The sequence below is a fragment of the Tamandua tetradactyla genome, chromosome 1, assembly GCF_023851605.1.
Source record: "Tamandua tetradactyla isolate mTamTet1 chromosome 1, mTamTet1.pri, whole genome shotgun sequence".
In the NCBI taxonomy this organism is placed as follows: Eukaryota; Metazoa; Chordata; class Mammalia; order Pilosa; family Myrmecophagidae; genus Tamandua; species Tamandua tetradactyla.
The window spans coordinates 100,141,274-100,153,180 of record NC_135327.1 but is presented as its reverse complement, the minus strand read 5'-3'; the positions used below and the strand labels follow the sequence as shown (position 1 = coordinate 100,153,180).

At 39.3% G+C, this 11,907-nt stretch overlaps 1 pseudogene; it reads right to left on the bottom strand.

Annotated features, from left to right (window-relative positions):
* Nucleotides 1-9,179: 9,179 nt before the first annotated feature.
* LOC143685706 (receptor-type tyrosine-protein phosphatase alpha pseudogene) lies at nucleotides 9,180-11,907 on the bottom strand (annotated as a pseudogene).

Sequence of the window (11,907 nt, the reverse complement as noted above, 5' to 3'; positions counted from 1 at the left end):
CTAGTGGCCCATCAATTTTATTGATTTTCTCAAATAACCAACATTTGGTTTTGTTGACTTTTTTTATTGTTCTTTTGTCCTCCCATTCATTTATCTCTGCTTTAATCTTTGTTATTTCTCTTCTCCCATTTGTTTTGGGGTTAGTTTGCTGTCCTTTCTCATGTTCCTCCAGGTGTGTTGTTAAGTTCTTAATTTTTGCTCTTTCTTGTTTTTTAATATAGGCATTCAGGGCAATAAATTTCCCTCACAGCATAGCTTTTGCCGCATCCCATAAGTTCTGATAAGTTGTATTCTCATTTTCATTCATCTCCAGATAGCTACTAATTTCTCTAGTGCTTTCTTCTTTGGCCCACTGGTTGTTTAAGAGTGTATTATTTAATCTCCATATATTTGCAAATGTTCTCATTCTTTGGTGATTATTGAGATCCTGCTTTATCCCACTGTGATCAGAGAAAGTGCTTTGAATAATTTCAATGCTTTAAAATTTATAAAGACCTGTTTTGTGCCCCCACATATGATCTATCTTGGAAAATGTTCCATGGGCACTAGAGAAGAATGTATATCCTTGTGGTTTGGGGTGCAATGACCTATATATGTCTGTTAGGCCTAATTCATTTATCAAGTTATTTAACTTCTCTATTTCCTTGTTAATCTTCTGTTTGGTTGTTCTATCTATAGGTGTATTATTGTTGAAACTTCTATCACTGCCTTCAGTTTTGCCAATGTCTATCTCATGTACTTTAGAGCTCCTAAGGGAGCATAAACATTTATGATTGCTACATCTTCTTGGTGAATTGACTCCTTAATTAGTATATAGTGTCCTTCTTTGTCTCTTGTGATGTCTTTACATTTTTAAAGTCTATTTTGAATGATATTACTATAGGTACTCCTGATTTCTTTTGGTTACAACTTTCATGGAAAATCTTTTTCCATCCTTTCTCTTTCAATCTACTTGTATTCTTGGGTCTAAGATGAGTCTCTTGGAAGCAGTATATAGCTGGATTATGTTTCTTAATACATTCTCCAAATCTGTATCTTTTAATTGGTAAATTTAGTCCGTTAGCATTCAAAGTTGTTACTGAAAAGGTGTTTCTTGAATCCACCATCTTTTCTTTTTTATTTTATTTGTCAGATCTATATATTCTTTTCCCTCTTCTCTTTGTATTCTTTAAATTATGCTTAGTGGCACTCTTCAATTCTGTGCCCTCCTCCAGACCTCCCTCTCCTGTCTTTTTTCCCTCAGCTGGCAGAACTCCTTTTAGTACTTCTTGTAGGGCTGGTCTCTTGTTGACAAATCCTTTCAGGACCTCTTTGTCTGTGAAAACTTTATTCTCTCCTTCAGGACAATTTGGATGGGAACAGAATTCTTGGCTGGAAGTCTTTCTCTTTCAGGATATTGAATATGTCATACCACTGTCTTCTTGCCTCCAGGGTGCTAGTTGAGTAGTCTGAATTCAGCCTTATTTGGTTTCCCTTGTATGTAGTAGAATGTTTTTCTCTTGCTACTTTCAGGATTTTCTGCTTCTCTTCAAAATTTGACAGACTGATTAATATGTATCTTGGGGAAGGCCTATTTGGATTTATTCTATTTGGAGTTTTCTGGGCTTCTTTGACTTGTATATTTATGTCCTTTATGAGGGTTGGGAAGTTTCCCCCCATTATATCCTTAATTATTATTCCTAGTCCTTTACTCCTCTCTACTCCTTCTGGGGCACCAATGATTCTTATATTTGTGTGCTTTGCTTTGTCTATCATTTCCCTGACATCCGATTCAATTTTTTCCACCTTTTTTGCCATTTGCTGTTTTGAGTCTTTGAAGTCAGTTATGAAGTCCTCTATATTACTTATTCTTTCTACTGACTCTTCAGATCTGGTATTGTTGTCTCTAGAATGTTCTTTATTTGGTCAACAGAGTCTTTAATCTCTGTGATAGCTGCTATTTTTCTATTTATTCTTTCAAATTCCTCTTTATGCTCATCTACTGTATTCTTGATCTCCTTTATGTCATTTGCCACTTATTTTATTAAGTAGAGTTGTATGAACATCTTTGATTAGTTGTTCCAACATCTGTGTCTCCTCTGGCATTTTAATTTGGTCACTAGGCAGGGCTATATCTGTCTGCATTGTGATATGCTTAGTGATCTTCTGCTGTCTTTGTGGCATGTGAATATCTTGATCGTTTTATTTTTGAAGTTTATTTCTTTCAGTAATCTAAGACCTTGTGTTTGCAGGATTGTTGTACAACAGGGAGCAGGGTACGGTGTGGTGATTTGTCCCAGGGCAGGTATAGGCACAGGTTGGGGATGTTATGCTCATGCTTGTGAATGTGGGTGCCCAGTGGGCAGGGGGGATGTAGGTGTGTGGGTGCATGGGTCTGGTTGTGTAACACTGGTGTGCACTGGTCTAAGGCATGGAGCCCTTTGTGCACATGCATAGAGTTGTGACAGGAGGTTGGCATTATGCCTTCATGGATTGGGGGCAGATGTGACCTGGCTGTGCATGTGAGCACTTTCACAGAGCTGGGAATTGTGGGTGAGGGCCATGCACATGTGTGGTTCTAGGACTGCTTTAAAGTGCAGTTCCCAGAGCAGAATGATGTGATTGAGGGCCTGTGTGCATGCATGGGCCTAGGAATGCTATAAACCGATGTGCAGAGCACAGGGATATGGTGGGGTGAGGCTGTGCACCACTATGGGCAGGGGGCAGGGGTAGTCTGTGTATGGAGGTTAGTGCCTGCAGCCTTTATATGTTGACAACAGCCTGCAGGGAACAGGGAGGGGAAGGTAGTGCTTGGGAGGGGTGAGTTGGGCTGCATTTGGGGTGGGGGTATGGTGGTGCCTGGAGTGCAGGGAATGGGAGCAGGTGACCAGGTTCAGGTGCATGGGGTGTGGAGTGAGTCCTTGATCACAGGGCTGCATGGTGAGGGTAGCGCGCCCAAGGAACATGGCCTGGCTTACTTCTTAGTGCCTGACTCCTGTCCGTGCACTTCTGTGGGCTCTGTGCCTCTGTGCCAGGTTGGGTTTCTCCCTCTCGAGTCCTTGGCCTCTGCAATCAGGGTGCCCTATGAGGTGCAGAAGGCTCTCCCAGGTCAGCTGCACTCCTGAATCACCACCTCAGTCACCCTCCTGTCCCTTCTCTAACTTTTCTGTGGAGCAGGGCTAACCTTGAGCTATTCTACTCAGCCATATTTCCTCCCAAGGATTTTGGTAACCAGCTTTTCCAAGTCTTCAAAGTAAGTTGTTGGAATTTTGTTGGTATTGCATTGAATCTGTAGATCAATTTGGGTAGAATTAACATCTTAACTACATTTGACCTCCCTATCCATGAGCAGGGAATGTTTTTCCACTTATTTAGATCTCCTTTGATTTCTTTTATCAGTGTTATGTAGTTTTCTGTGTACAGGTCCTTTACATCCCCAATTAAGTTTATTCCTAGATACCTGATTCCTTTAATTTCTGTTTTTAATGGAATTTTTTCCTTAATTGACTCCTCAGGTCATTGCTTGTGTATAGCAATATTACTGATTTTTGCACATTAAACTTATAGCCTGCGACCTTGCTGAATTTGTTTGTTAGCTCAAGTAGCTTTGTTGTAGATTTCTTAGGACTTTCTAAGTATAGTATCCTGTCATCTGCAAATAATGTAAGTTTTACTTCTTATTTTGAATACTTTTTATTTACTTCCTCTGACTAATTGCTTTAGCTAGAACTTTCTGTACAGTGTTGAATAGTAGTGGTGACAGAGGGCATCCTTGTCTCATTCCTGATCTTAAGGGGAAGGCTTTCAGTCTCTCATCATTGAGTACAAATCTGGCTGTTGGTTTTTCATATATGCCCTTTATCATATTCAGGAAGTTACCTTTGATTCATACCTTTTAAAATGTGCTTTTGTTTTTTAATCAGAGAAGGATGTTGTATTTTGTTGAATGATTTTTCAGTATCAATCGAGATGATCATGCAATTTTTCCCTTTCAATTAATGTGTCATTGGATTTGATTTGCTAGTATTTCATTGAGAATTTTTACATCTATATTAATTAGGGAGATTGGCCTGTTGTTTTCCTTTCTTATAATGTCTTTACCCAGTTTTGGTATTAGAGTGATGTTAGCTTCATAAAATAAGTTAGGTAGTGATCCTTTTTTCTCAAAATTTTTGGAAGAGTTTGAGCAGAATTGGTTTTAGTTCTTTTTGTCATGCTTTATAAAATTCCCCTGTGAAGCCATCTTTTCTTTGTAAGAAGCTTTTGATGATTGTTTGAATCTCTACTTGTGATTGGTTTGTTGAGATGTTCTATATCTTCTTGAGCCAGTATAGGTTATCTGTGTGTTTCTAGGAATTTGTCCATTTCATCTAAGTTGTATAATTTGTTGGCATATAGTTGTTCATAGTATTCTCTTTTTATTTTTTCAGGGTCCATGGTAATGACACCTCTCTCAATTCTGATTTTGTTTACTTGCATCCTCTCTCTTTTTTTCCTTGTCAGTCTATTTAGGGGTCCATTGATTTTATTTATTTTCTCAAAGAATCAACTTTTGGTTTTACTGATTATTTCTACTGTTATTTATTCTCCAACTCATTTAATTCTGCTTTAATCTTTGTTATTTCTCTACTTCTATTTGCTTTGGGATTAGTTTGCTGTTCTTTCTCTAGTTCCTCCAGGTGAACAGTTAAGTCCTTGATTTCTGCCGTTTTTTTTTCTTTTTAATATTGGAATTTAGGGCAAGAAATTTCCCTCTCCACATTGTCTTTGCTCTTTTCTAATAAATCATTTTCTTATTCTTATTAATCTCCAGATAGTTACCAATTTCTCTAGCAATTTCTTCTTTGACCCACTGGTTGTTTAAGAGTGCACTATTTAATTTCCATATGTTTGTGAAAGTTCTGGTTCTCTAGTGGCTGTTGATTTCCAGCTTCATTACATTGCAATCTGTTGTGATTTCATGATGGGATCTCTTCCCCTGCTCTTTTTTTTTTTTAAATAAAGTTTTAATGAAATTTATTGCAATATATTTACACCATAAAAACCATCTGAAGTATACAATTTCTGGTTCCCAGTATCATCATATAGTTGTGCATATATCAACATGATCAATTTTAAAACATTCTTATTATTCCAGAAAAGAAATAAAAGAGAAAAATCAAATCCTCCCAACCCCCTTTTGCCTCCCTCTTATTGATCCATAGTATTGATGTGGTAAATTTGTTAGTACTGATGAAAGAATATTAAGATATTACTGTTAACTATAATCCACAGTTTGTAATAGGTACATTTCCCCCATATACCACTCTATTATTAACTTCTTGCAATAGTTGTACATTTGTTCTAGTTCATGAAGGAACTTTTTAAATACTTGTACAGTTAACCACAGTCATAGTCCATCATAAGAGTCATTGTGTTAAACATTCTCATGTTTTAACCTCCAACTTTCCTTCTGATGTCCTACATGACTCTAAACTTCCCCTTTCCACCACATTCATAGACCATTCAGTACTGTTAATCATTCTCATAATAACATGCTACCATCTGCTCTATCCATTTCCAAATGTTTAAAGTCAACCTAGCTGAACATCCTACACATATTAAGCAAATGCTCCCATTCTTTAGCCTCATTATATATCTTGGTAACATAGATTCTATATTTTATGTCTATGAGTTTACATATAATTATTTCATATCAGTGAGATCATACAATATTTGTCCTTTTGTGTCTGACGTATTTCAATTAATATAATGTCCTGAAGGTTCATCCATGTCATTGTATGCATCAGGACTTAATTCTTTCTATTGTTGTATAATATTCCATCGTATGATATGTCACATTTTGTTTATCCATTCATCTGTTGATAGATACTTGGGTTGCTTGTGAATAATGCCACTATGAACATAGATGTACAACTGTCTGCTGGCATCCCTGCTTTCATACCTCCTAGGTATATCCTGAATAGTGGGATTGCTAGATCATAAGGCAATTCTCCCCTGCTCTTTTGAACCCTTTGTGCTGTATGAGTAGTAAAGCAGTCTTTTGCTGAAAGTTTCTGTTGTGCCTGAGTCTTTGTTCTCCTGACGCACCATGTTGCAACTCACTCCATACTCCCATTATTATTTTTTAAACTTTTTTATTGTATATTATAACATATATACAAAGCAAAGGAGGAAAAAAGCAGTAGTTTTCAAAGCATTCTTCCACAAGTAGTTACAGGACAGATCCCAGAGTTTGTCATGGGCTACCATACCGTTATCTCAGATTTTTCCTTCTAGCTGCTCCAGAACATTGGAGCCTAGAAAAAATAAATACTATTTTATGATCACAATCACCTTTTTCCCCCATTTTGTATTTTGTATATAAAAGCAATTTATATACAAAAAGCAATAAATTTCAAAGCACATCACAACAATTAGTTGTAGAACAGATTTCAGAGTTTGGTATGGGTTACAATTCCACAAGTTTACGTTTTTCCTTCTAGCTGCTCTAAGATACTGGAGACTAAAATAAATATCAATTTAATGATTCAGCAATCATACTTGTTTGTTAAACCTTACCTTCTATGTATAACTCCATCATCACCTTTGATCTTTCCCCCACTCTTTAGGGGTATTTGGTCTATGGCCATTCTAACTTTTTCATGTTGGAAGAGGCTGTCAATAATATGGGGTAGGGAGATAGGGCTAGCTGATATTCTGAAAAGGCTGGGTCCTTTAGGTTTTAGGACTTACCTGGTCCAGGGGCCCATCTGGAGGTTGTAGGTTTCTGGAAAGTTATCCAGTGCATGGAAACTTTGTAGACTCTTATATGCCCTAGAATGCCCTAGGTGTTCTTTAGGACTGGTAGAATAATTTTGGTTGGGTTTGTTACGATAGGTAGCAATGTCTAATTGAAGCTTGTATAAGAGTGACTTCCAAAACTTTTTGAACTCTCTCAGCCACTAATACCTTACTTGTTACACTTCTTTTCCCCCTTTTGGTCAGGATGACATTGTTGATTCCATGGCCCCAGGGCCAGATCCATCCCCAGGGGTCCCACACCGCCAGGGAGACTCATCCCTGGATGTCATGTCCCACGTAGGGGGAAGGGCAATGATTTCACTTGCAGAGTTGCATATCCCCCTGTTAGTAACACCTTGCATTAGTGTGGTATCTTTATTACAATTGATAAAAGAATATTGTTATAATGAGACTATTAACTATAGTCCATAGTTTACGTTAGAGTGGATGAACTTTTGATGTTAGGGATGATGTAGAATGGATCGATTCAAGCATTTTTAAGGTCCCTCCTAATCTTTCAATTCTTGGATCTTGTGAAAACTTCTCTGCAAGAGAAGGAGTTTAGCACAGATATTCTGAAAATACTTCCCTTTAGTATTCACTATAGTAACGATTTTAACAGTTTTCTACAATTTATAACAACAAAGATGATTCATTGCGAATAACTGTCAAAACTATTGCTTTTTTGTCCTTTCAGTTTATAAAACTGCAGAATTTGAGCTCCTGTACAATGTTCTGTCTTCTTTTGAGTTCTTAAGAATTTTATTAATTTCTAATGATTTTATAAATCCTAAGACACATATTTCCACACGTTAATAACTTTGAAATCAGAATATGTTTTAAAATCACTGTCAGGCAAGTGGCAGTTATAATATATATGTGATTACCTGCAAACATGGTGTGGTAGTTAGATTCAGTTGTCAACTTGGCCAGGTGAAGGTTGCTGTGGACGTGAGCCAATGGTATGTGAACCTCATCTGTTGCTAATTACATCTGCAGTCGGTTAGGAGGTGTGACTGCTGCAATGAATGAGGTTTCATTTAATTGGCTGGTGCTTAAATGAGAGAGCACAACATAGCACAGCCTAAGTAGCTCGGCATTCCTCATCTCAGCACTCGCAGCTCAGCCCAGGCCTTTGGAGATGCAGAAAGAAGTCACCCTGGGGAAAGTTGTTGGAACCCAGGGGCCTGGAGAGATGGCCAGCAGAGACCATCCTGTGCCTTCCCACGTAAGAAAGAACCTCAGTGGAAAGTTAGCTGCCTTTCCTTTGAAGAACTAACAAAATAAATCCCCCTTTATTAAAAGCCAATCCGTCTCTGGTGTGTTGCATTCTGGCAGCTAGCACACTAAAACACTTGGTCATAACTGTTCAAATGTCATCACTTCAACTGAGTTAAATGCACTGTTGGTACCACATGTGTTGAGCGTAATTGCTATTTTGAATGACTTGCAGAACAGATGCCAGCAGCTTAGCAGAAAATACCAGAAATAATTATTTGAAGAAATGTCACATTACAAACAATCCTGATGGCACAGAGGATGATGTTATGTGGTAAAATTCTGAGTTATAGAAAAGCATTTCATAGTTTAATTGGATTTTCTTTCATTGTAATATATTGAATGAAATGTATCTTACAATTGATACCAATCAAATACAGTAGTTATTAATTTAGCTAAACTGTAAACAGTCCAGGCAAGGTTTTTACAAATGAGGAAACTGAAACACAGAAAATTAATGTTCCCACAGTTTTACTACTAGTAAGGGCTGAAGACAGAATTAAAATTCAGGCATCTGGCTCTACAGCAAGGGCCTTTTTGTTTGTTTGTTTTTTAGAGCAAGGGTTTTTAAGCACTATGCGGTACTGCTTCTCATCAGCAGTAATATTTATCTGGCCCATGGCATATGCTATCTTGTTTTGAAATTTTAAATTTTTAAGTTTTTTTTTTCATTTAGACTTTAAGGATCATTAAAGAATAATGTGTGTGTGTGTTTCCCCACACATTTGGATGTTTAACACTCTGGCATTGTGCCCAGTTGGTGTGCACTACATGTCCTGAGTCAGCACACAATCTTATACTCTGTGTTCAGACTTGATCTTTGTTACAGCTTTCATCTGAGGGTCATGTCAGGGTTTGTTTAGTTGTAAGAAACAGAACTGTAGTAGACATTTGTCATGCCTTGATAGTCTAACATCGAAGTCTTTCCTACAGTGGACCCCCCATTAGATGGCAGCTTTTGGGGAGACTGTGCTGCACTGTGTTCCCTTCACTGGCTGCCCCAGAAGGGAATTCTTTCCTTCTCTACCCTTTGCAAGCAGGGCAACTGGTGGGTGCCTTGGCTTGACCCTTCAGGTTCTCCCACCTGGGGTTTTAATTCCAGAGCAATTGATAAAAAGGTGAAATATGGTTAAGATTCATTAAGTTTCCCATAACAGAAGGTGTCCTGGCCAGACTAGCCTTGTTACAGACAGTTGCTGGACAATCCATTGACACCTCAATTCCTATCCATCTTCCCAGTTTGGTTCTACAGCCTCTTCTCCATTCATTGAACCTTGTATTTTTTTTTTTAAGATGATTAGAGTCAGTTTCTGTAGCTTACAGTCAACTGATATCCCATTCAAGGTGGCTTTAGGAAAGGGAATTTAGTATGAGAATACAGTCTTCTCATGGAACTCATTTCAGAGGGGCCTTCTATGACTGCCCTGAATAAAATAGCTCTCACCCTCCTTGCCATGTTCCATTCTCTTACCTTGCTTTACTTTTTCTCACAGCATTTATCATCTCCTGACATAGCACACACGTTTGTTTATTGTCTGTCTCCCCTAGTTGGATATCAGCTCCACAACGGGAGGGAATTTGCTGGTTCAGTGTTATTTCCCTGGCACCTGGAATGTTGTTGAATGACTACTTAAGTGAATGAATCCAAAGGCAGAAACATAGTCATGAGGGAAACACCCGTGAGGGAATGGAACGGAAACCTGGAAAACCTTCAGGATGGTGTATGTCCTCTCCTCTGGCTCTCCTGGGCTACATGTTTGTTCAGTTCATCTCTACTTTTCTTTTCCCATCTATTTTATTTTTTCCCATGATATCCATCCATCACACTATTTAATTCCCCCAAAAAATAGTGGAAAAGGAATTATCAGTAGTAACACATTTACATGTAAAATTTCCACCTAACAGAAAATAGAAGCCCAAGTACCGATTTCTAAAAGTTATAAGATATATTCATAATTTGGGGTATATTAACAAAACAGAATATTACAAAATATTAAAGAAGGCATTCTCCTGTCCATGAGTCATGGCATCTCTTATTCGAAGTTGGCATAATCTATGAATGCACAGATATATTCCAGCACACACCTTGTAGCAGAACTCATACTGTTCCAGTGTCTGGACTATGTCCGCAGCCACAGATCTTCATGGTTTGAAAGACGTCCATCTTTCACCCACTCCAGGACCATGCCAAGGGGACAGAAGGCTCCTGTTCTTCTGGCTCTGGTGCTGCAGTGCGTGGTGATGGAATGGTGCCCTGACTGCTGCTGTGGCTTCTGCATGACTGCGATGCTGCTGCTCATGACTATCCCATCGCTGGGGAGGCGATGTCAATTTCTTAAACTTGATGTCAACTTCTCAGACTCCTCTTCTAACCCATTGTGACTAGTCCTTGGGATTTTGTTGTAAATTTTCTGGAGATGGGTTTCTAGAGATTTCTGTATCCCCATAGAGATAATGTTCCAGAAGGGCTTGGTATGTGAAGACATATTGCATATCCATCTGCACCATCTGGCAGTGCTGCACCTGGAGCGGCTCACAGAGTGGTACACACCACATCCAGCACAGCATCAAGGACAACCAAGGTATCCACATGCCTTACACCCACACTGCAGTAGACCACGATGGCCCCCACCTGTGAGGGTTACAGGCCTTCACTTTCTTGAGGAACTTGAGCATGCTGATTGAGGTGAAAGGCATCCCGAAGTCTGGACAGCTGGTAAAGTGGAACTGAGTGATGAGGTGCTGTGGCTTTCTGCAGGTCACATCACCCAGCTGCTGAATGTAGAACTTCCATACTGTGTGGTCCACCAGGATGGCCATATCCTCTACAGACACATGGCTATTGCCATAGGTCCAGCAGCCTTGGTCAGGCTTGTCCTGGGCACACTTACACTCCTTCTCTCCTTCAAGTTGGTCACCATGATGATAATGGCTGTTATTTTTTGCTTCCAGATCATCCTCCGGAAATCATTTATTGTTTTCCTTTTGCTCTTTGTCAGCAATGATTTGTTCTTTTCTTGGTAGCCATTGGTGAACTATTGATGGAATCAGAATCTGAAACCTTTTCAACTGGTGTCAGGTGGACTATAGAGTGGTCATAAGGCAAGATGTTTACATATCAATTTTTTCCCCCTTGTTTTCCTCCTTAGAGGCAGCTTCACAGATGGCCTGGATAGGACAAGCAGAGAGAGCTTTGTTTTCCTTTCTGAAAAGTTTATTGATGTTGGCCATTCTCTGGTTAATCTCTTCTGCTCAGACAGTGACAGGGGCAGGTACTTCCTGCTGGTACTTGGAGACCTGGCCAGAAGTGGCATGCTCTGGGGCTCCACCTCCCAGAGCTGGAATGGCTCCCATTTTGCTTGTGTTTCTTAAACCTGAACATGTACAGGTTAATAATAAACACGATCACTAGCAGAGAGGATAGGGCCACCATCACTGAGATAACTGGGTCTCATATGAAAGAGGGAAAGTTTCTGGAGTGGTTGCTGTGGTGCTGGAATTTCCCTTCCAGAGCTCTGTTTCAGCACCTGTGAACTGGGTATCTGGAAGCCATGCTCCATTTGGTGAAATTTTAGTGACTCTAGAATCGATGCCTGCTGTTCTCGTGGTCCCAGTGTCAGACTTTGAAGACTTGACAGTGGTTACACAGGTGGGTCTCCAAGTTAGATTTGATCTGAACGTAGGTGTCACGGAAAGAAAAGTTACTGAAGAACCTGGAAATTTTGGTCTCTTTAACTGGTTCTCCTGTCAGTGCTGTAACTGATCTCGTTAACTCATACCGAAGTGAACAGGAGTCAGATCACTGCAAGGCAGAACGAGAATAACCCAGGAATTCATGCTGACAGTTCTTTCAACTGCATCATCCAT